Raw genomic sequence first — 20,404 nt, 5'->3', positions numbered from 1 at the left:
GTTGTGATTGAGATTCCTAGCAACTGCCTGAGTAAGCAGAGCCCTGTCAGTCTGTGTGTTGGATGGTTGGATGGGGGGCTGAAGCCGGGGCCGGGGCCGGGGCCGGAGTTGTCTGTGTGCTGATCAGGGCTGGGTAGATACTTTATCAGCTGAGTCAATAGGATTCATCAGTCCATAGCTCACCAGACCAGCTGCCCTCTAAGCCCTTCATCCAGGCTGTCTTGGCCAGAGGAGATAGAGGAATGGTTGTGAGTGAGTGAGTGTGTGTATGTGTGTGTAATGTGTAATTTCTCTCTTTTTGATCTCTCCCCCTGGCTTTCTCTCGCACTATTTATCTCTTGTGCACGTGTGTGTGTGTGTGTGTGTGTGTGTGTGTGTGTGTGTGTGTGTGTGAGTGTGTGTGTGTGTGTGTGTGTTAGATCAGAAAGACGAGCAATGGTTGAGAAAGTGAGGGATCAGGATCGGGACAGAAATAGGGTGTGGATTGGCAATCAAGGGATTTGAGGACACGTACCACAGAAGTTGACAGTTCTCTATCAGATGGCTATTTCTGATTTCTTCTGTAATCACACCTCCTTCATATAGGACTAGAAGGGTATGAGGTTCAAACACTAACTAGAGAAACCACAGAGATGGAAATCCTAGTTAATTAATCAACAGGTGGTTGGTAATTGTCCATACACATTTGTCAAAGTTTATGAATGTAAACTGCACAAACATCCCCATGACGACGAGTCCTAATCCCCTCTCATAACCCAGCGACACTGCTTATTCACTCATATCATAGCTGAGACACACACTCTGCAAAACACTGTCATATTCCACACACACACACACACACACACACACACACACACACACACACACACACACACACACACAATAACGCTGGAACAGAACACGCTATGTACAAATGACATGTCAAGACCTCTCTCTGGGGTCCTCAATTCGGGGCTAATAATTGGAGTTGGATTAGCAGAGAGAAGGCTACTGGAGGTTATGTGGTCGAGTCCTGCTCTTAAGTAGGCTGCTGTCTCTTGCCTCTGGAGGGGGTGTGTTGCTACGGCTGTTCTGTTCTGCATGAGTGCCCATGGAGGATCCTCACTTAACAAACACAGACACACACGCACGCGCAAGTGCATGCACACACACACACACACACACACACACGCACACACACACACACACACACACACACACACACACACACACACACACACACACACACACACACACACACACACACACACACACACACACACACACACACACACACACACACACACACACACACACAGGCCTAGATTGTTGAGGCTGTGGGCTGTTAGAGGAACTCTAACATTACTGGATGCTGGATTCCCTGGGGGGGGAATCCTTCTTTGCCAAGCTGCTCACTTCTGAAATATTAAGGGCAGAATCCATTGTGTGTTACTAATTCTAGAATGTGTGGAAAAGCTCAAAATAGCTGCCATATTCCAATGTTTGGACATGAGAACAGACCCAGATTCTTCCCTTTATCTTGTAGCCAAAATTTGAATCTTTAGTTTAATTTAGGTCAGACACATCCAATACTAGCAATATCATGTCCTGATTCTGACTTTCAAATGATGGAGCACATAACCAGAGACAAATCTCTGAGAAAATGTGAGATGTCAAAGGCATGACAAATAAAGTCAAATCTAGTACTGTAAATAACTGCCTGAGCGTTTACATTTACGTATGCATGATGTCACAAATGTGAAGAAATAAGACAAACAAACTGTTTCATTTCATTATCAATCTCAAGAGACGCCTCAGATCTCATCCTTTTCAATTTTAGTTTTTTATGTTACAATAAACCTACACCAGTTGCTCCGGCGGCCAATATATAATTTAGAATGTCTCGTATGTAAACATCCTGCGCCGCTCAGCCTGACCAAGCCCAGTCATGAAATCAGCAGGTTGAATTAATGGCTGATATGCAGTGCTCCCATATGGGGAGGAATGGGTCTCAGTTTCAGGGGCTGAAGGCTGGGGGGGAGCTCCTCAAGTTAGAGTTGCTACTTCAATAGCTCCCCTGCACCTGTGCTCCTATCTGCCTGCATGGTGCTCAATAATGAATGACTGGCTCTGCACCCACAGAAGAAAGTAGGAGCAACTCCCTCTCACTCAAGTTAAAAACTTTGAAAACAAAACGCAACTCTGGTCCACATCAAACAGCTGCCTAACTAAGAGAATTTTTTTTTTGAAAGTGACACTTTTGTCATTATTATTGCATCACCCTCTTGCTACAAGGGCACTAACAAAGGACGAGGGTACGGGTGGGGGGCTCCGATATATTTTAAGTATTAAGTATAAAGGTAATTCATATTCAGGACAATGATAACATAAAACCGATTCGTAGTCCAGGTTCAACGCGGTGATATCCAAAGGCTGAGTGTGAGGATCCCTCCTGTAGGTAAACACTGCCTGGGAAACTCAGTGGTGTGTGAAGCTATGGTGGAAAGATCAATAACCTGCAATTTTGCTATTTTTTCCATGGAGCTTCTGAGAAATCACTATCCTCTGCAGCAACACAAAGGAGGTGTGTGGAGAAGGGGGTGAGGATGGTGGTCAATTCAATTACACCTCTTTCAGCACATATCTCCCATGGCTGTCCACTCGGGAGGGCATATCGCTAGACAAAGGGGGAAATTAGACAACAAATGTTTCAAAGGTAAGTCTACACATTTAAAGCGGTAGCATCCAAATAGCCCTTGACCATATTTGAAGCTCTTAGAACCTGATTTCTTTGGACCAAAATCTGCATCAACCATTTGGGTTTTTTTGCCTACAGATTAAATTAAAGCAAATGACAATTTCAAGATTCTAGTAAAAGGTCAGTCTAAATATAAAAAATGTGAAAGCAAGATGGGCGATGAACTTCTCCATGCTAATTCCATCGCAAAGGTTCATAAGGGCCTGGGTTGGGCACGTTGTCACCCTCTGAATATGTGAGTGTGTGTGTGTGTGTGTGTGTGTGAGTCTGACAGAGGGGTGTGATAAAAGCAAATGGCAAAGGAGAGACGAAGAGACGTGTCTGCTCGAACCACAGGACCCCTGAGTCAGACGGAAGGAGGCTGGATGGGTGACATGAACACAACCCAGTCACCGATTAGAAATGTCAGGAGAAGAGAGGGGAAGACTATGGGTGTCCATCAACAGATGGCATTCTACTACAGACGACTTAATCCACATCTAATTCTGTGGCAGGTGGACATGGGTGTGTCTAGGCAGAATGACAGGTGACTCAACATCCTATAATGCCACTGTCGTGGCGCTTGGACAATTGCATCCTTGACAGCTGTATCCTATACTGTGCATTATGATTTCTGTACTGTACCTGTATTCTGATATACAATACAGTATACTATACAGTATAATGCCAAACTCAAATAAAGTTTGACTTTTACTTGGCATCAAACCAATTCCACATGTGGCCTTTACTGCAAGCAATAAAGTGGTGTAATCATTTAACTCCCATTTGTTTAGGTTCTGGCTGGCAAACAAGAAGAAGTCAGAGAGAGGTAATGATAATAATAATGATAACAAATACGATTATAATTTCTGTGTGGATTTTGCGCTGGGCGCTAATCCAATCTGGGTCCAAACCATTCTATCATCCTGGGGCCGGGACTGTTTAACCAATACTCTGAGTCTGCAGAAATAAACAGAATAAAACGAAGGTCTGGTAACAGATGAGAGAGAGAAGCAGAGGGCTGTAAACATAATTTCCCAGTGGGTCTTCAGAGCTGAGCTCCTGACACGTCCCCTTCCCCTCCACATCCATACTGAGGCTAACTGCACTCCCCTCCGCTCAGTTCTGCTCTGCTCTGCCTAGAACCAGGTCACCCTCCCTGAACCAGAACATCTGCAGTGCAGGAAGGAGCCTGTCATCCGCTTGATGCTTCTGCAGAGGAGGAGATGTGGAGTGAGGCCACAGCCCTGGCTGCGTATCACAGCTCATATCCCTTTCAGCTGCAAAATACTATAAACCATGAGTAGAAGGATGGGTAAACATTTTCTGAGATTGATCAGCGTAATGGAACAAGGATGTACTGAATATTTAATCAAAACAAATTTCACAAATATGACACTGTGTATCAATTATCATGTCTGAATTAGGACACTTGGAAAGAAATAAAAGATGAGAAAAAGATGATGTGAAAATCATCTAAAATGATTTTTTCATGTATACATGAAATGTACATTTAGACCAACGTTCACATTCAAAACAACATCTGTTCATGTAGATAAGGAGTTGGCATTTGAATAAAACATTTATTTAAGGGAGACAATGAGCTGAAGTCATTGTTTAATGTGCAGGGGCACTGAAAACAGAGCTCTGCCTGTGTGTCTGTTCCCTTTCATTCCCTTGTTATTTGCAGGTACTGAACGTTTTCACACCTACTTGGAGAGGAGAAGACTGGATTTAGGTACTTCTTAAAGCAGATGGTGTGATCTATCACCCACGGAAAGTTGGTAAAAAGCAGACAAGAAAACCATCATAGAACAAACACACAGAACAGGGAGTCCAGAGGGAGTTGGGAAGGTGGAGGGGAGTGAACAGATAAAGAAGAATGTAAAGTTCACATGAATAGGAAGGCGAAACACAAACACAAACAAACGGAGAAACACTGGCCTTCCTGAGGGGATATATAAAACGTCAAAGTAACAAATTTAGTTGTTTTCATCCCTGACTAATGTCCTTAGACCACTCTTCCCCCTGGGTGCTCAGAGTCACTGGCAGGGCTCCGTTGGAGAAGGCAGGCAGCAGTCACACAAGTACTCAAATATGTATACCAATAAATCGTCATCCTTTACATCTATTACTGAAGTAGGATTTAAAACAAGTCAACAGTAAACATGTTGTCCCCCACGAATGATGTAGCACCCTCCTTGTGTGAACTGGTGACAATTATTCAAACAAATGTTTTGTGGATCAATGAGAGAAAGAATAAAAACAATGAACTACTTTTCCTTTGTTGGAAATTAATATGTAATAGCTGACTATGGCCGGTATTTCAGATAATGGACTGATTTATAATGAGATGCATTGATATAAAACAGGGACATTTATACTGATTTAAGTATTGTTGCACTATACTGATGAAGTAACATTATGGTTGATGTCAATGAATTGACTGTGAAAGATTTTCATCGATCCATTGTTTTCTATCATTCACACTTATGCAAACAGTCTCTATACAGCAGGCATGGGACTGCAAATATGTACCACATTTCCTGACTATAGCTCAAACGGGACATGAGATATGCGTGTTCATAGTTTGGAATTTCAGTTGTTACTAGCATCCCCCTTGGGCCAATCTAATTTTGTTTCGTCAATATTGTCCAATTGGTGTCTAAGATATCACATATGACATACGAACATATAAACATACAAATATACAGAGACAGATCCACAATCCCCTCCCCGATTTCATTGTGGGGGACAAAAAGATCTCTACTGCAGACACAAGGCAAATACATATTGAACAAACAAATCTCTCCACACAAGCCATTCTCTTTCTGCAAACTTAATGAATTCTGCTTCCTCACACCGTTTTATATCTTAATGTCCTTGATGTCCATTGCTGTCCATTTGTGTCTAGTGGAAGGTCCTGTGGTCGGAGGAGTGGTTGTGATGGTGTAGAGTTGTGGATGAGCTGCTATTGAGTACAGTCGGACACTGACCCTTTCTGCCCATGATCTCGGCAGCTAGATGAGTCTCAGGAAATATCAGCTTGCTCTTATGCTATTAATACTTGACCATCCTTAGGTTCCAAACCTGCGGTCAAACAGAATTGGAAGGCTACTTTGACAGTCTACAAATAGGCTGTGTCACAAGCATAACCTTAAAAACTAAGGTGAAGGTTATTATTAGTGTGCTTGCGAAGCAATACACTACTGTTGTTCGTCATACTTAATTGGTGGGCTTGCTTCAGCAAGCTGTTTATACTGCTTATACTGTTTATACTGTTTATATTGTTTATACTGTTTATACTGTTCATACTGTTTATATTTTTTAGTACTTCTATTTTATTTTATTTTATTCTATTTTAAAACGTATTGTTGCACTACTCTGTGGCACTGTCACTTTTGCATTTCACTGTATACTTGTATGCACGTGACAAATAAAGAATCTTGAATCTTGAATCTTGACCTACTAGATGCGATGAGGCATACATGGCACCATCGTGCGTAGATAAACAAATAAACACATTTGGTAGGAATGGGTTGAATATCCCTTTAGCTGATGTAAACTGAAGTGACAAGGCTGAAGGAACATGTCCTTTAAGCTATAGGCAAACATTCGACAGTTGAGAGTTGAGAGATTCTACTGCAGGTACTGGGGAACTTTTCAGTCTTTAATCATACAGAACCTCTACTGCTTAGCTCTTCACACATTCAGTTTGATCTGGGCTTTGTTCCTCTCATTGAGCCTGGAGATTGAGGATAGAAAGAAAGCCCTAAAAGTCCTTTGAAGACGTATACAAAAAACACTCAAATCTCAGAGGGGAGGGTACACATGGAGCCACAGTGCTCACCTTCATAAATCAAAGTATATCACAACTGTCCTCCAGCCAGCACGCCAACAGGTTTCCCTCCTCCTCCTCCTCCTCCTCCTCCCTTACTATGCAAATAGCCTTGGTCTCCTTTGGAGGCGGTTTGTTTACTGAGCGGTGTCTCTAGATTACTCATACGTTTAGACAAGTGCTGTGCTCAGTGTCTCTCAAGTGGGCCACCTATGATGGATCCACATGAAGAGAGAGAGGCTTGAGAGCTCTCACTCGGAGTGTGTGTGTGTGTGGGGGGGGGGGGGGTGGAGAGAGAGAGAGAGAGAGAAGAGAGAGAGAGAAAGACAGAGAGAGAGAGAGAGAGAGAGAGAGAGAGAGAGAGAGAGAGAGAGAACCACTCTGCTCTGGGGAGGACATGAGCTTCTGTCTGCCCACCTGCTGCACTGCAGTCTGCCCAGGCTCATTGCAATGTTAACCATCACCTCCGCTCCTTGTACCTGGCTGTCTAATTGTCCTACCCTGGGAGGCCGGCTGTAGCATCATGGATAATAGCTGTTGTGACAGCCTCTGGTCCCCATGCACGTCAGACCGGTGCCAACCTACCACGGCTGACTATTGTCACCTTGTCACTGCAGGATGGCTGCAAACTGATAACAGCCTATCTGGTTTAGACAGGAACAATAGACCAAAGGAGATGGAACCACCAGCTGATCCACATAAGCTCCATTTATCTATGTGTCTATAGAAACACATAATCTGGCCCGTACTAAATACACTGCAGCCAGGGCACGCAAGCAACATGTGTACCTATGTGTGGGTACTGTAATAGCAATTATTTATAGCAAAAAGCTTTTTGGTGTGGTATTTCCTGTTGCATGGAGCGTAATCCCACTCTCCCCATCTCTCCATTTCCACCCATCTCTCCATTTCCACCCATCTCTCTATTTCCACCCATCTCTCCATTTCCACCCATCTCTCCATTTCCACCCATCTCTCCATTTCCACCCATCTCTCTATTTCCACCCATCTCTCCATTTCCACCCATCTCTCTATTTCCACCCATTACTATCAAAGGCAGAGGAGGTGGATGAGGAGGTATTATTGCAGCTGCTGATGAGCCCCATTTGTTCCTCGGACCGGAGCTGCTTGAGTTACCCCCACCATGCCCTAACCGCCTGTCCCATATGATTGGCTATATATAATGACTTGTGGTGTTTATGAGATGGAAAGAGAGCTGGCTCAGATCCAGGTTCAGATCCTGCTATGTGTGGTGGTAAATGCCAGACCTCAGCCACTCTATTGTGTTGCACATTTCCAGAACACTGGAGGAGATGGCCTGATCCCTCTCTAACCAACACCACTACCACTGGAGAGACGGACAGACAGACAGATGAACGGCTCATGTTCAACCACACCCTGGATACAGGATAAGGTGGTGGGGACGTTCAAATCGATAAGAGAACCTTATATGCTTGGGGACTGAGTGCATCAGGGTCTTTTTATAGGCACATAAAATAGCCTTCCGACTGCTATATGATGGCAAGATGATATGTTTCTAATGTGTTTTTTTATTATTATTTTTTAATGCTAATGACCTTGACCATTTTGGAAGCCAATGGAAGATAATTATTTTTTACAAGCTTCATGGTCTTTGTCAACCATTATCAGGGAGACAAGCAGGTTCTGTGAAGCATACAGTTCCCAACGAATGGTCTCCTGTCTTCTTATGCTAACCAGTGGAAGACAAGAAATAAATTAGTAACTATGAACATCGCCTCAGTGCTTAAGACACAGATATAAAAGTATCTTATAAAAAAATACTATGTGCAGCGCATCACATTGCATTAGTCCTCTCTGTGCAATAAGTGACCCCAACATACTTTGATTAAAGACAGTGTCTTTCAATTAGGGGATGGGACATGCCGTAGCATACTGTAAATCACAACACTGTAAGGCCACGGTGTATCGCCCCCAATCATTAGAGCCCACACACTTCCCTCTGCTCTGCTAAAGAACACACAGAGAGAGAGAGAGAGAGAGAGAGAGAGAGAGAGAGAGAGAGAGAGAGAGACGTTGCGCCACCTCTCTGAGCTGTGACCACTTGACGTCCCCTGTGTCTCTGAAGAATAGGTGACATTACCAGCGAAAGAGTGAGATATGCGATCGAGGGAGGCATCTCTCCCTCTCTATGAAAAGCATTCTCACCTTTTAATGACAGCCTACTTTCCTTACCTTACTTCAATCACAAGTCCTACCCTGCAGGAAGCCTTTTGTTCCTGGTGCCACACATACAATAACCCATGAAGAAGACAAGAAAGGGAGAGCACCGTTCCAGCTGACATGTATTATTGGTGGTGCTCTGAATAACAATTATAAAGTGGGGGATTATATGTGCACAGTTAGCTACATGAAGCTGGGTTTGGGTTGGAGCAAACACTGACTGACTGACACACTTAAGGAAACCCATTAACTGAGAGCTTCTTTTCATGTCACAAGGCTCACAGCAAATACACATTTAAATGTACATGACTTCCAGCCCCTACGTGTCCATGAATATACATGGGCTTTGCTTTACTGACCTTCTACCCTGTACACTGGAAATGAACTTGGTGCATTATGCAGGAACAAAATGTTGAGGGATGAAGAAGCTCAGTATGCTTATATATACAGCACTGATGCTGCTGCTGCCTTGCACACACACACACACACACACACACACACACACACACACACACACACACACACACACAGTGGCTCATCCCTGTGAAATACAAATGGACTGTGTTGTGATATAATGAGGAGCTATAGCCCACCAGCCACACTCCTCTGAAAGAGCTATTGATGGCAGAGTGAAGATTGTTTCAAAGACATATTGATGTTTTGTTTTGTTTCTAACAGAGCATTGCTCTGCAAGTAAATGTGCCTCCCAATGAAGTTATTCTTGTCTGAGAGACGGAAATGGAAATCGATGATCACCGGGGAATTCTAGTCTTATAAACCCGCCAACCTAAAGTACGATGCTTAATATCTGTAAAACAGCCAGATTCCTTTGCCTGAGAGAGAGGGTAGATAAATAAAGACATCACCATGGAGGAGATTATGCTGTCTGATTGCTTTTGAGGAAGATAGACACTATGTAGAAGCCTACAACTCAGACAATATTGTGTTATCTCTGTAATCTTGGTATGATCAAGTATAATCAGTAGTGCACCAATCAAACCATTAGTGAGGAGGACTGAAGAGAAACACCTAGGAATATATTCAAACGGGAGCTAACCAGACTAGAGGTAGCCAGCTACTCCCTTTATCTCCACCCTAGACTCCAGAGAGAACCCCAGGATAGTACTTTCTTCTCCCCTCTCCTCTGCAAGATCAGCACTTTCAGCGGAGTGAGGTTGTGAATGAGGTACTTCGGAGATAACTTTCTTCCCCCAATAAGGGAGTATACAATGCTTTCATATGATATCAAATAGACACAGGTAGGCTTTAGTAACAGTGACCGTCAGCAATTGATACATCAGCCTTCACATACAGTCAGTGACGTGAGGGCCGACGCTACAGTTACTCTTCAGTGCCGGCGTCACCCTTGTCTTAGGCCTCTCCGGTTACGCCACGGTTGGTTACGGCTGCCTCCAGCTGTCCCGGGGTATTTTTGGGGAATGGCATCATAAATTGCCATTGGCAAACAATTAAGCAACCCCCGGCCATGGTTAAGGTCCAGCTGAGACCAGCTACATGTATGACCTCATCACTGTGGGTGAAACAAGCACCAAGTCAGCACAGTGATATAAAGTGATACACATTACAATTGATTTCTGTGGGAAAGGACTATACAGTGTTGTATATGGACACAACTATCAATGTCTTCCCATTTGTAATTAATGAACAGTAGCTTACACATCAGCTACATGTAACATTCTTGTGATTATTCCTTTCACCCAATGAATGAATTAATAAATTAATTAATACACTTCTTCTCCCACTGGGGTCTTTTTCAATACAGCATAGTACTGTGTATACACATTTCAGTCCACTCTTGATAAATGCATAATGCATAAAATGATCGTGAAATCAATGTGCTTAGCACAGCTAATCAGAGGAGAGAGGGGAACAGTAAAAAGGACCAAGCATTAAACACATACTGATTGTGTCAGCTTAATTCTGCTTAAAAAAGGGCTCTCTTACAATCTAAAAACCCCTCTTTAGTTTTTATCTGTTCATCTAGTGGGCCACTGTTACTTTCTTTTGCATGGAGTGATAAAAATCATTACACCTCCACGGTGTGTGAACAGTCCATCAACACAAATTACTTACAAATATTTTCAGTAGTGTGCCGTGCACTGTTAATCAAACGAGTGCAGTCGATTGATGAAAACATGTAATTTATAGTGTGTATAATAATGCAACTTGCTTGCTAATAAATCAGAATTCATCAGAGAAACAAGAAACACCTACTTACGACACTGTAAGTAAAAAAAATAAAAAATACAATCCAAGTGTACTCATTGGGAAGATGAATTCCGAACCACATTTCAGTTATAACCACCTTTTCCTTTCCTCTAATGTGTTGAAATGATTACCATACAGTACAGTACTCGCCCATGAGGGAGATAGATACACAAACAAACATGCCGTAATGTGTTTGCCTGGGAGAGACAGTGAGATAGAGGGTGAGTCACCTCTGTGGGAGCTGTCACCACACATCACTATCCTCACCTTTGGAGCCATGGGGTACAGAGCCCCTTCTCTACCATTCACCTCAGCCCAATCTGCAGCTTTAGCCGCAGCCCCAGCCCCACGCTTCGCCTACTCCCCAACCAAAGCCAGGTCCAGACCCAGATCCAGAGATAGGAAGCTATTTTGGGGCATCAGTTTGAGTCTGTCGGCTTAGATGAAGGCTTGAGTGGGGAGGTTTGAGAAAACAGTCCAGCTTGCGCCGTCTGTTCTCCTCTCCCTAGGAGCTGAGCTCAAGATGGAGCTGTGTGGCCATGCCAGTGAGCAAAACCCCATCATCAGGGGGGACCGATGGACACATGAAAAGTATGACAAACCAGTTCTGACCGCTGAAATGTGTTCATAGGGAAGGTAGTTAATGGGCCACGCTTTCCCTGCCATTAGCAAAGCCTAAAACACCATGATGGGCTTGTTGTCAGTCTACAGTGTGATGATGAGCACATCCATTGCTAAAGGTTGGCATTACTAATCATCAAAATTCAATGGCTGAGATGAGATCATCCAGGGGGGGGTGGTGGTAATGATCTCATAATAGAATCTGAGTTTTCCTCGCCTCCTCTACCCGCCCGCACTACTCTTATCAGTCAAGCCTTTGTATTTTGCAACAATACAAAACCATCCATTACTTATGCCTGGTTTGCCTAATAAGCTTAATATGTGTGACAGAGACATCTGTCCACAAATAATGATTGCATTCAATCAATCAGTGATATAGAGCATCTCTGTGTACCACATCGCTCTTATATAGTACGCCATAAAACGACACTGTCCGTTTTTAAAAGCTCTAAGTGGAGATGTCCTCTGCGCTCTAGACGTAATGTAAGCTCCAAATGATGGAGTATAAGGCTGGTTAAATCAGCTTCCTCTCAACATAATACTTGATATGCTGCAGGCATTCAGACCTCTTCAGATCTGAGGCTGCTATAAACACATAAACCCAGTCCCCTGTGACCAAGTTCTACATCTACAAAGCAAATGCTCTTTTATGTCTGACTATCATTGTTTGTAATTGCGGCTTGGTGTGGGATAAATGAGACGAAAGACAAGTATTAGGCGTTTGATAAGACATGGGGAAGGTCACTGTGCGGGGTGTAAATAGCTCATCTTGCACAGATTCTAAACAAGAATCTGCATTCAGAAGGAACAATACTCACATTCTTACCAGCTTTACGTTGTGAGTTAGCTAGCTAAAATTGATACAGTACTGTAGACCTTGCTAGAATGCTGTTTTTTCGTCTTCAGAGAAAGACGGAGCTGTTTCTGTGTTCACCTTATGCACAAAGGAAACAAGCCGATGCCAAATTAGATTTGACATAACGAGAGCACGGCAACAACCTGTTTTTAGTGAAGATCTAAGTTTCTCTCTCAACACAGCTTGATACAGTAGTTGGCCCCTTCAAAAGAGAACACACGCTATACAGTATACAACACTACCTCAGTGGGTGCCAGATAAAATTAGCCTACTAAAATAATGATGCTAAAAAAGAAGGCAGTGATTCATGTCCAATCATTGGGGGCATGGGTGTAGCTTTTCCGTTTACCAATCCACAATATGAGGCCTGAGTCACAGGTGAGTTAATACAAAGCACGATGCGGTGGCAGTAACGACTAATACATCAATAAAGTGCTATATTGTTTGAGGCATAAATATGCCTCTTATTACTCAAAGCTGACTTGGATGAGTTGAGTCCCTCCCTCCCTGAGTCGGGTGAGTGGGGTTCTGTGTGGTGAGGGGACAGAGCTGTCCTGAGCCGATTCTCATTCACACAGCGCTCACTGGGTCCCCCTGCTCTAATGCAAGATGACAACTCCTTGCACAGATTCAAAGGAAATCTGTGGGTAATATTTGGAGCGCTCCACAGATGCCCAGCCACAGAGGCTAGGCAACGTGTCTGGGGTCTCTAAGTTTGGTCTGTAGAGAGGAGAGTAGAGATGGAGGAAATAAGCACAGGGATCATATCTGGACTGTGAGGGCCTTGGTGGTAAAGCAATCAAGCCCAATAGAATCAATCAAGGCGGTGGTGGCCTTGGGGAAAATAGCCTTTAGATCTGGTTGATGATGGATCCTATGCCCAGAGTGGCTAACCTGACCAGGATGGATCCAGGCCAACCAATAAGGAAGGGTGGAACATTGAAGATCATCCTCTGATTAATTCAATTGGAGAGCGTTAGGGATTCCCATGGTCTCTAGGACAACAGGCTCACATGATGATCATTAGAGGAGATGTGAGAAGTCCCCCATGGCAGTCACATCAAACACAGGCCACTGAGTGTCCTGGTTTGAAGTCCCCCCAATGGTTAATTAAATAGCAGAGATGTAATCCAGACAGAGCACAGTTATCCCTCAGCAGACCAAGGGAAAGAAGAACATACTCCCAAGCCTTCCTCTCAGAGTCGAGGCTGAGCCGACTGGGAGCATTGATTTCTACATAATTTACCTCTGGGAGACAGAGAAAATGCTGAGTAGCGAAGGGGGTAGAAAGCTATTCTAACATTGTACATTAATTCACTGCTTAGGTGCAAATTAGCATCGATTGGTGTAAGATGGAGACAAGTTTACAATTCCTGCTACAGTACAAGGACATTCTCAACTCTCTTCGTTTGTTCTACGTATTTGCGTGAAGCTCCTGAATGCGCAGTAGCATCATGAAATATTCTCTGAATAGTCCCATTATTCCAGCTCTTTAAAGGTTGGGGATTTTTGTAAGGCAACAATAGCTCTGAACTGAAGAGGAAGATGTCAGAAAGGTGTTTTTCTGTATCAGTGAGGAAACAATGTGAGCAGCATCAAGGTTACTTACTGAATTGACTGAATAATAGTCATGGACTAAAAGTCCTGCTTCCAATCTGTGCATTGACAAGATGGTTCTTTCAGCTAAATTCACCAAAAAGAATGTCTCTATAGTCTTAAAAAAGTGTTTTTGGGTTCCTTTGGCACCACAATAGTTTTATTTGGGTACCTAACTGTAGAAAGCCACAAAAGGGATGTTTTTCTTCTTTATTTGAGGTGGTGAGCTCAAGATCTGTTATGAAGATGAATCAATTCTCAAGAGGGGAACTGAAAGGAAAAAAATGTGTCTAAGCCTTTTATAAAGAAAACTGAACTTCTTGTACATTGGCTCTTAATAGAACTTGTAGAGTCAATCCCTGTGTATCTTGTATACTTATATCCAATGACCTAATTGCTGTAACAGCATGTTAATACAATGTTGTTACTAGTTACTACAGCAACTGCAACTTAAAGCAAAGCGTTTCTCCCAAGGCAATGCAATGAGCACAAAAGGCATCTCACAGATCCTGTGCTTCATTCCATCCTGATTGTCATATGGAACTGTATGACATACACTCATACCGAGAGGTCCTTCTTATGTATGCACCTTCCTCTAGGTTATATATAGATATGCTGTTCATTAGTTCTGACGAACATCTCTCTTTCTCACCCTCTCTGAACTCCCGCACCTGGACTATATTTAGAGGAAGGTCCACTGAGTTCAGGAGATACCAGGATTACAGGACCAGAAGCCTCAGGCAAAGTCATCCCTGATGAGCTGATCATCAACTAGAATTATGATGACAAGCGCTCTGTGCAAATGTGTTATGTCACCCAGCACTAAGGAGACATAAAGATATGACAGAGAGAGAATGTTGAGAGATACAGTGCTCTGCTGTGTCTATGTCTGTGAAGGCTAAAGATGTTAGCCTACAGCCACTGCCAGAGCCAAAGAGCCACCTCATGAGTGCAGGCCTAATTGAGAGGGACAGTGTAGCGTGGATCTGTGGAATGTGGGAGGAATAAGAGAGTGCTGGTTTGAACAATGCCAAGCAACTGTCACAGAGTGGCAGGCTCCCAATGCTATACTGATCTATTGGCCACACAGTGCTTTAGAGCAGTTGTTGTTGTTGTTGTTGTTCCTGTTGTTTCATCTGGTCTTTGTGGTCACCTGGCACACGCCGACTAGTCAGCACAATACTGACACAATACCTATCAGCTAGCCTGATATCCAAGGCCCCATTCCATCAAACCTGGTTTGCCTCAGTAACGTTTCTCCTGCCCAGCAAGACTGTTACATATGGATTCATGTGTGGTCATACAAACTTGATTAATTATTTAACAGATTTCATTTTCAGATAAGTGAGTCGAACAAGCCAAAACAAATTATCAAAGTGTATTGACTGTACGAATATCCATCTTAGCTGGATAAACATGAAAAGTATGAGAAATATTATGCTACATTTCAGTCTCATTAGGAAATACATTAACGAATTTGGGGGCCCTAGGTGAGATCTTAAGTCATTGGTGTTTTGGTTATGGAAAGATGACAGAGTTAAGTAAATACCTAATTATGCTATTTATAAGTAATATTTATCAAAATCCAGGGGTAAGCCTTTATAGTATACAGTTTTAGAAATTACTGGTAAAATGTGCTAGCTGAGCAACAAAATATGAAATCTGTAGTTTTTCATTTTGTTAATCAGGTCTTGCCTTATATACAAATCTAAACTAACTCTGAGATTCCTAACTTTGAATTCTCTGCCTTTCGCGTTTCAGCTGCTGTGCTGCAAGTCATGCCAACAGCTTGCGCTGAAGCAATAAGCAACCCTCATTTGTGGCTCATACCTGAGGGAAAATAATTAGAAATTAAAATAAATAATTTAATTTGGGGGACACATGCGATCGATATTTCACCCAGGTGCATTATTGTCAGTCATAACTGCTCACTACAACACTAGCTAGTGAGCAAGTCTTATATCGGCTTTCTCAATAACCCAATCAGCCAGCCACCCTGGGGTGAGAGACTTAATTCCCCCCACAAACCCCTTCCTCCATCCCCACCTCCCCAATTCTGCTGCTCTAGTACTAGGACCCCCCCCAGAGTGAAACATACCGCCCCATATCCCAGTTGATCTGCAACATGAGCTAATGAGCTCTGTAGAGGTACACAACACGGAGGAGCAGAAATCGAAGCTGCTCCACAGATGTGTAAATGAGAATCATCTCCCCAGATACTGTAGTGCACTGGACATAGTTAAGGGATATGGAGATATATTTACAGTAACAGGTTAGACATATTGAGCCAAGTCTTAGCTTGTCTCCTGGGGTTGATAATTACAACACTTCAAATGATTAGATGCAAAACAGTAACAACTTGCCTTGCAACCCACAGATCTCTGGTTCGAATAGGGCTATGGAGAGCAATATTAGCTAAATATTGTTGATAATGCTAATGCCTTCCCCTGTTAACTTACCCTAACCTTAACCACTCAATGTTATTGCCTAATACTGCCTAACTGCCAATTCTTATTAACCGCCATATATAAACTTCTTACGTAAGTCACGCAAATTCACAAACCCTCACGTAGTGTGTGTCTTAAGTTGTTGATGTACCATCGAAAAATCTCTTATATGCGTCAACCAAGACATGCAATTGGGAACAGGGACTATCGTGTATAGGCACACGATTTAATTAGGAGACTGTGTTGATTAAAAGGCCTTCTAGAAGAACAAGCCTCTTGATTCAGTATGGTTGTGATGGAAGTCAATGGATGATGACAAGTGGGCATTTATGATGGACGGCCGGTTTCATCATTTCATACAATTCAGTGCACCTCTATTTCAGTTCAGTAAATTGCCTGGCAGTAAGGGGTGAAGTTCATATGTACTTCTTGTGAGAGAGGATGTAAGAAAGTTTGTTATAATGTGAAGTCTCCTGGGGCGGAGGGGATTACTGAACTTTTCAGCGCTCTCTGAGAGGCGAAAAAGTAAATTGATTCTGCAACTAGGATCGAAACGCTGTGGCATGCATGAATGGGACAGCATTAGTGAAATGTTTGCTACTCGGCAACGCTTTATAGAGCTCCAGTCAGCTAGACAAACACACACACACACACACACACACACACACACACACACACACACACACACACATTGAAGCTGTCATTAGCTGCAATGGCTACATGTAAATCAAAAATGTCAATCAGGTGATTAAATCGACGGAGAAACGAATCTTTTGTAGCCTTCCACCAAATGGTGTATAGATCCCTTAAGCAAGCATTGGAATTCATGAATGCTAAACTGGGTTTTCTCTTACAAAGAATTTGCTTTGATACCACCACTGCTTTTGTGCTTATAAAATAAGGATGCTGAGCTGACATTATTCTCTAAATATGAATATCAAATGAGGCTTTGCTTTTGATATGGTAAGATAATGACAGTGGTGGTGATGATGGTGGTGGGATGCAGGCCTAACAAATGAACTGTTGTCGGTGCACTTTGCGTTGGTGGAGAGTGAGACAGAGAGGGAGAGAGAGAGGGAGAGAGAGAGAGAGAGAGAGAGAGAGAGAGAGAGAGAGAGAGAGAGAGAGGGAGGCAGGGGGATGTTTTAGTGATGCAGGGGAAGCGATGGAGCAGATTACCAGTGAGGGGAGGCGGGAGGCAGCAGGCAGGAAGGCGAGGGTACGGAGAGCCTGACAGCAGCAGCACAGCGGCAGCACAGAGGACACAGAGAGAAGGGGGCTGAAATCCCTGCCCCCCAGCAAATGCACCGCCGCCAATCTGCTAGCTGACACCAATAGGAAATCACAGCAAACACTGTCCTTGTTGTCCAATTCCCTGTCTATGTACCAACATTATCCTGCAAGCCCAACCAGTGTCTCATCTATGTCACTGAGGAACGGATAGACACTGAGATTCAAACCCTGGGCTTTTTGCCATGACCACTGCCTTAGCAGCATGGTGTTGTTGTTGGTAGTGAAGGAGAATTGCTCTCAATCCTACAACCCACACCACACCAACCAAACACTAATCTGGCCTGGAGCTCAGACGACACTAATCCCCATAAGAAAGAGAAGCCAGATGGTCAGAAACAACTGCTAGAGGGCCAGAAGATGAGTGCCTGGACATGGACATGCCTGGAGTGCCTGGGCCTGTTTACCTTGTGCTTCAAATTACCGCTGTAAGCCTTGTGGTGGAGGGTTGCGGAGCTAGTGAGCCACCAGGCTGGATGGGGGACTAGGGGGACTAGGGTTAGGGTTAGGGCCGCACCTCCGCTCCGAGTTGGGGTGTCAGAGCTGAGGCCCTCACACAGGCAGAGTAACCTTGTGATTCCTGGAGTTCCTGATGGGGAGAGCAGCGCTGTCCCAGGAGTACCAGGATACAAGCTGACTCTCACCAGCCCTTCTCCCCAGCCCCTCTCCCCTAAGCCCCTCTCCCCCAGCCCTTCTCCCCAGCCCCTCACCAGCCCTTCTCCCCAGCCCCTCTCCCCTTAGCCCTTCTCCCTAGCCCCTCTCCCCTTAGCCCCTCTCCCCTTAGCCCCTCTCCCCCAGCCCTTCTCACCAGCCCCTCTCCCCCAGCCCCTCTCCCTGCCTCCCTCCCCAGGCTTCAATCAACCCACCGCAGTCTCTGCACCCCAGGCCACCGCCACAGCGGCAGGCGCAAGCTGACAAGTGCACAGAGATGACTGACGGGAGGGGAGGGCCACCAATGCCAACAGGACCCCCCTGGGACAGTGATTAAACTGTCATTAAATTGAATCAAGGCAAGGGAAAAAACAACCATCAATCTGCAGAGTAGGGTGTGATCATTAAGTAAACATTACAAGTGTGAGCAGTGCTCTATTATTGCACAGCAGGAGTGCAACACACACACACACACACACACACACACACACACACACACACACACACACACACACACACACAGAGGCGGGACTGATCTCCTCCTCACACCATAGGGGGCCCTCATTACACCCTCCTTACACTCCAAGACCCCCCTCACACAGTACATTCACAAGGGGGAACTTGAGTACTGTCATGGGGGTTTCAGTGACAGTGGCAGCCCTATGGAGACCGGCTCAGAGAGCCAAAGTCAAAGCCTCTTTCCCCACCCCCCTCCTATGAGTGTGGAACAGCAGGTTATTAACGTGGGGGTTTTGCCACCACACAAGGTTAAGTACAGGTTGAGCCCACAAAGCTCCCGGGAAGCGAACGCCTCCGCAAATCCCTCTGTAGCGGAGGACAGGACACCACTGACACAATGAACTCAGCTGGCACCACCCTGGTCCAGCCGCTGATCCAACCACATGTATCCTGTACACATGCACACAGGCATGTACACACACACACACGCACACACACACACACACACACACACACACACACACACACACACACACACACACACACACTTGAGCCACCTTGCCAATCACACACATGCCCCTCTGGCATGAAGCTTATCTGCCCTGGAGCGGAGCAGTGGAACCATCCATGCTGATCCATGCTGCAGGCCAAGTATGGCTCAAGCTCTGGTCTAGGTACTATGGACTGAATGAACTGATCAGTGGGGGGCAGTAGTGTCAACACTGGTCCCCCCACAGCTGGGACCTAACAGGCAGACTGGTGACTCAGATGTGCCCCAGATATCAGAGTCCACATGGTAGAAGTGATGTGGTAGGGGATGGGGATGGGGAGACACATAAACCGCCCAGTGTTGTGATGTTATTTACGCTTTACGCATGAGTGCCTCCACACAAAGGGATCGGCCTATAAACTAAACCCCCATTATCCACTGTTTCAATATCTCTGGGATGCCCACACTTTCACAAACAAAATGCCATGCCAGGGCCTGAACAATGCCAGCTGAAATCTAGGTGGGTTGAACTGGGCTGTTTTGATTACATTAAATGATGTGAAAAATCCATAATGTAATAACATTCAGTAAAAAGATTTTGGACTTTCAATTACATACATACATCTGATCAATATATCCAAAGTGGCTTTCCAAAAAACCCCCAAAAAACTAAACTATAATCCCTATCACTTTTCAGAATCATTCCCCACGTGTCAGCCCTTTATCGGGCTCACACATGTAAGCTACAGCCACCTTCCTCTGCTCCCACAACCGGCACTCTAAAAACGTAATGTTAGCAGTAAATCAGCACCTGGCACATGTTGTAAAGCCATCTGAATGAGTGGCAGAGTCCCCCCCCCCCCCCACCCCCCCCCACCCCCGCCCCCAACCGCCAGCACCACCTCCCAAAGAGAGACATGGTGCACTGACAGACTAATTCAATGACAACCAGGAATAGTAACATGCAAATGAGCCAGCATGCAATGAAACAGCCTGACGTAATGATGAG

At 44.4% G+C, this 20,404-nt stretch overlaps 1 protein-coding gene across 2 annotated transcripts in view; it reads right to left on the bottom strand.

Moving 5' to 3' along the window:
• The window catches only part of tspan9a (tetraspanin 9a), a gene marked incomplete at its 5' end in the record, with an annotated part of 140,719 nt that overhangs the window by 41,020 nt on the left and 79,295 nt on the right, over positions 1–20,404 (bottom strand). The gene's annotated exons all lie outside the window — the stretch shown is intronic.

This window comes from Argentina silus (genome assembly GCF_951799395.1).
Source record: "Argentina silus genome assembly, chromosome: 3".
Lineage (NCBI taxonomy): Eukaryota > Metazoa > Chordata > Actinopteri > Argentiniformes > Argentinidae > Argentina > Argentina silus.
The sequence above is the reverse complement of the archived record's forward strand: the minus strand, read 5'-3'. Positions and strand labels throughout refer to the sequence as shown.